A 6,098-nucleotide genomic window follows, 5' to 3' on the forward strand; every position below is an offset into this window, starting at 1 on the left:
AATCTCATTCTTATCCCATACTAATTTAAATAGAACTTTAGTACTTAATTAGCATAAACCCATTAAGTAGTCAAAGGAAACGCTAACGAAGGGCTACATTAAGAAAGAGTGGTTTTTCAAATATTCTGATGCTAAATTATTGCTAATTTATTTGTCAGTACTAGCATATATACAATGGATTAAACAATATATATTAAAATAAGCCTTGATTATTCGCATCAAACATCATAATGGGAGAAATCTTTGAACCTTCATTCTTAAAATAGAGAAGGATTGTATACGCACTATAAGATCGAGATAAATGAGTATTCATGACAAGTTATTTGCAATGAAACACAATATACTTAACACTACAAGAAATTTGATTTTTAGGGACGAAATTTGTTAGGGATGAACTAACTTTTGTCTCTAAAAATACTTTTAGAAACATCTTAAAACATGAAAAACCTTATAAATTCGTTCGAACTAATACATATTAGTTCAAACTGGAAATTCTTGAACGAATTAGATCGTCTCCAAAAGTCTAAACCGTTCGAACTAATAAAATTTAATTCGAACAGATAATTAATCTATTCGAATGCAATATAATAGGTTCGAATGAGTATTACCTTGTTCGAATGGTATTATTTAATTGTGATAATATATTGTTAAACTTGTAATAATACATATTTTTTCTATTAATTTTTTATCATTTTCAAGGTAAATAAAAATGTCTATATATTATATATTATGATTTACAATGAATTAAAATATTTACGAATTCATAAATTAATTTTATGTAATTAATTTAAAAATATTTTAGTTAAATAAATATTACTTTAAAGATAGTGTCATTTTTTCTATTATCGTGAACATTAAGTATAATGAAAAGAAAATATAATTAACAACAAAGAGGCTAGCAAACATTAAAAATAAAAACGATCAGGATACAATTGGTGTGTCCTTTCCAGATGGTGCAATCATTGCTCTCTCTGCTACTTTTGCAGGATATCCACCAGGCTCCCGCTACAGATTAAGAAATTCAGCAATAACATGGGGAGAGAAGATAATACTCACTCTCTGGACTACTAAATTGTAGCACGGAGCATCACTAGACTTCTCTCCCATGGCATGGTAAAACTCACCGACCATCTCAGAATATATTGTGCCCCTCTGCCGACAGATCAGGTTCCATCCACGATCGGTGATGATGTGATGTATGCTCCATCGCTCCCAAGTGAGATCACGGAAGCAATCCAGAATGATCTTCCGCTCAACTAGTATAGGCCTCACAATCGGCTAAGAATGAGCTGCTTCGCTACTTTGGCCTGTCTGGGGTCGGGAACTTTTTCTTCCGTTGTTGCTTGCCATTAATATACTGTTAATCTACAAAATAATTATGTAATCTAATTAAAGTGAATTAGAGGAATGATGATGTTGTGTTGCAGTGTTTGACAACTGCTTATTCGAATGGATTCTAATCTGTTCGAATAAGAGCTACCAAATATCATCTTTAGTTCAAAGGATTAAAATTCAATTCGAATGGCCTAACATTCTATTCGAACGACATTAAAGTCCATTCGAATGACCTTAAATTTCATTCAAATGACCTCATAAAACTCCATTCGAATGAGCCTAAATTCCATTCAAATAAAATTATATTCCATTCGAATGACAATAAATTCCATTCGAATGGCCTTGAATGAAATTGAGTCAAACAGACATAGTTGAGTCAGCTTAGTCCCAAATCTACAATTCTTGGATTCACTATAATCCAATATTTTAATCGGTAGAAATGATTTAGGAGTGAAGCCCCATCATTTCTACCGATTACTTTTGTGTCATTTGACCCCAAAACAACAAAATGGGGTTGGATTGATTCAAAATCTGGTCCCCCCAAAACCAACGAAACTTTCAAAAAATAACAACCATTTAAGCTAGATGAGGACCCATACCTCTTGTTCTAGAAGATTTGAGGACTTGATCAGAGTTGGTGATGGCGTTGTGGCTGCGAACGGCGGAGGATTCGATCCAACGGTTCGAATGAGAGGATGCACAAAATGATGGAGAAGAAACTGTAGTGCAACTTATATAACGTAATTTCTTTCGAACAAAAAGGGTATAAGTTCGAATAAATTATATAATAATGAGAAAAAATATATATAAGTACAAGAGGTAAAAAAAAATACGTTTTATGTTACTAATACTAGTATATAATACTAATAGTAGTACTAATAAAAAATTTCTGGACTACTATATATAATATATATTAGATAACTATATCATATAGTATAGAGTATTTAATTAAAAACCTATATATATTATAAGTAACTAGTATATATATACTACTATATATATTATGCATTAGATGAGTATAAAATAGTATTGTTTAAAGCATTGCATACTAAAGTAATGTACTAAGTATATAGTAAAATATTGCATTAAATATAAGTATAAAATACATATATTTAATATATTTAGTTTATATATTAGTAATAAACTAAGTACTTAGAATATATTATAAAGTATTATAGTACTATTAGTTTTCATATATTTATGCTATGTGCACTATAATATCACTTAGTATTATACTATTAGTGATACTTAGTATTATACTTATAGTGATACTAATTATAAGTATAACACTAATAGTGATACTAAATAAAATATTATACTATTAGTAATACTTAATATTATAGATTGATAAGAAACTTAGTATTATACTATTAGTGACACTTAGTATTATATAATGTATATATTTTTAACATATGCTAATAATAATATTGGGTATATTATGTGTATATTTATATATTGCTATAATTATACGTTCGAACGAATATCAAAATAGTTAGAATAGAGATAAAGTCTGTTCAAAAGAATTTTTTTTGTTTGGAGGGAAAATTCGCGCCAAATTATCAATATATGCTAGAGAATATTCTTTTTTTTTTTTGGTTGAACTTTAATATTATTAGTTCGAACGGGAAAATATTATGGGAAAATATAGGGTCGACTTCAAAATCTTTAAGGTCTTATCATGTATACTTGTAATGTAATTTTGCAATGTATTTGTGATTTAGAATGTGATTATAACAATTATTATGTTTAGTACTGAGCTATTGGATTTTTTAGTTATTTTACATACAGTTAAACTTGTGACCCGTTCGAGAGTTGTGGCCAAATATGATCTTAAAGAATGTTTGGGTACAACTCTTGAATTGTCCAAAGTGGATAGTTTGGGATTCTATCATCTATATGACATATATATTCAGTTAAAACTAGGTTACGAATATTTCACATCAAGATATTTTTTTATACCGTTTTTGCCCTTTTCTCCTCTGCTAGGGTTTTGCATTCTGCTTCACGTAAGGCTGCATGGCAGCCGCTGAAAACGTAGGTCGACGTTTCGTGGATCTCGTCTCGGCGGTGCCCCAGCCGCTTCCTGAGTTGTCTGTGGCTCACCGTCTGCCAAAGAGTAAGGATGGGGAATTGTTTTTTCAGTTTTCTAAGGAGGAAATCTCACGTTCGGCAGAACCGTTCAGGTTCTCTATTGTTCTGAAGTTCTTGAGGCAGCGTCCTTCCTTGGATGCGATCCGGTCGTTCATTCGAAGTCGCTGGAGCCTAGATGGTTCTCCGGTGGTATCTACTATGAGGCGCCCAAGAAATGTATTTATTCGTATGTCTTCGGAGGAGGATTTCCTGAAGGCTTTGTCACGGGAGGCTTGTGATATTGATGGTATCCCTTACCGAGTCTTCCACTAGACACCAAAATTTAAGGAAGATGAAGAACCTTCCATTGTTCCGGTCTGGATTGTCTTACCAGGTTTGCCCCCAAACTTTTTTCATGAATCTTTTCTAAAAATATTTACAGCTCCGATTGGTAGATTTATTAGAAGAGATAACCCCACCCGGTGTGCAACTCGAACCGATGGAGCCCGAATATGTGTGGAGATGGATATCGCTAAGGCTCCTTTATCTCACTTCTGGATTGGGACCCCTGGGATGGTGAATAGCCGTAAGCAAGAAATTGTTTATGAAACTCTACCAGCGTTCTGTTCTACGTGTAAAATACAGGGGCATAATGTGAGGACCTGCCGTGTTGGGAAAAAGAAATCTGAAACTCAAGTTTGGGTTCGGCAACCAAATCCCGTTATGGAGGAACCGAAAGATATTTCTAATCCTTCAGTTAACGTCGAGACAGCAGATGTAGAGACGTTGGTACCAACAGAAAATTGTGATACAGGGGACCCGGCTTCATCGATTCGAATTGACGAGATAGAAGTGGAAAATGATAAAGGAGAGGATCCGTCACCTGAGAACGTTACAGAGAATGGTTTGCCTTTGGAGTCTTCTGTTATGGAGGACGCATCTATGGGAATTCCTATAAGCTCAAGGGGGGCGGAGGTGGCCAATAACAACTCGGGTGTTGGTGTTGACCTGACTATGCAATTTCCACTGATTATTGCTTCCTCCTGATTTATGAGTATTCGCATATTTGTAGACTAAATTTGCTAGGATTTGAAGGGCTGGCCAATTTCCATGGTGGTTTTATAACTATATTCTAGGATTCATCAGAAGTGTGTAAGGGCTGGGTATTTGAATTGGTTGCATCAGTTACATGGCTGTTTAGCCTTATGTCTTTTGTTGATCATCAGACTTGTGATTTAAATATGAAGGGGTGAGAATGCCAAACTGTTTGGACGAATTGGTTTGTAGACTTTGTGTATTATGATGCCAGACTTGGGAGCCTAAAATTGCCCTGTTTCATTATATGCAGTTTCCAGAAACACGAGGCAGCAGCATGCTCTCATCATATGAGGTGCATTTCCAAGTTCCAGCAATCTGAATCTTCATAGTCATGGAAGGCAGTTGTGGAGATACTGTACTCCTTGATTCTTCCCTGTTCTGGTCACTTTCCATTTACTATACTGTTGGGATTCTTTTTAATTCTTCATTTTCTCTTTCAATGTTTGATGTGTAATTGTTTTGAGCTATAGCCGAAGTGTCTTTTGCTGGTATTATTTCTTTTGCTGGTATTATTACAACAAGGTTACAGAGTAATCGAAATGGGTAATGCCCGAGGAACTGAAGATTTTTCATAAAAAAAAAAAAAAAAAAAAAAAAAGGTCTGATCCGGAACCAGAATTACATGTTGATATTTTTCCACAGGACAAGGAATACCATACGGAAACAGAGGGGGATGTTGTGAAGAGGAAGTATACTAAAAGACAGTTTGAGAAAGTTAGAAGTTCCTCTCGGGTTCCCACTCGAGCCGCTAAGTTCTCTCTATGATCAGTCCTCTTTTGGTTTGGAATATACGAGGGATTGGTACGTCGAAAAGTCGTTTAAATCAGCTCCTGGTCAAGTATAAGCCAAAGATGGTAGTCTTGATAGAACCGTTTCAGACCTTTGCTAAAGCTCAAAAATATATGCGGGCTTTTCGTTTTGATCATGTTATCTCCAATGAAGCGTCAGGTGGGAAAATCTGGATTTTCTGGATGAATGATATGGATGTTCAAGTCTCCCGTATGAGTTCGCAGTTTATTTCCTTACGTATAGCGGAGGGTCCTTTCCAGTTTCTGGGCTGTTTTATTTACGCCAAATGCAATATGATGGAGAGACGGAATTTATGGGAAGAGTTACGTTTGTCTAGCACTGGTACAGAGCCTTGTTTGTTCGCCGGTGACTTTAATATTATTCGGTCTGAGCTGGAACGGAAGGGAGGTAGACCACGACCTCGTCTAGCCATGGACGATTTTAATAGTTGGATTCATCTGGGCGGCTTGATCGACGTGAAATCACAGGGAGGTAAGTTTTCTTGGTGTAATGGTCAACGAGGTTTCTCTAGAAGTTGGGCTAAATTGGATCGGGTGCTCATTGATCCTAACCTTCTTACTAAATGTCCCAACGTGACTTGTTCGTATCTGCCGAGGACCACTTCCGATCACTGTCCTATGTACATAGAGTTTCGAAAGGATCCTTTTTCCTATGGCCCCTCTCCATTTCGGTTCCAGCAAATGTGGGTGGAGCATCCCGACTTTATGGAGTTTGTTCAGAATGTTTGGGCTGCTCCTGCTGTTGGTACAGGTCTGTTTAAACTTGCTAATAAACTTAAAAAGTTA

General features: G+C 35.4%; 1 long non-coding RNA gene across 1 annotated transcript; it reads left to right on the top strand.

The window, feature by feature from the left end:
• The first annotated feature begins 4,423 nt into the window (after positions 1-4,423).
• LOC122308158 lies at positions 4,424-4,943 on the top strand. Its single transcript, XR_006241940.1, has 2 exons — positions 4,424-4,654; positions 4,754-4,943. It is a non-coding gene; the product is annotated as an uncharacterized LOC122308158 (long non-coding RNA).
• Positions 4,944-6,098: the final 1,155 nt, after the last annotated feature.

Source organism: Carya illinoinensis, chromosome 4 (assembly GCF_018687715.1).
Source record: "Carya illinoinensis cultivar Pawnee chromosome 4, C.illinoinensisPawnee_v1, whole genome shotgun sequence".
Lineage (NCBI taxonomy): Eukaryota > Viridiplantae > Streptophyta > Magnoliopsida > Fagales > Juglandaceae > Carya > Carya illinoinensis.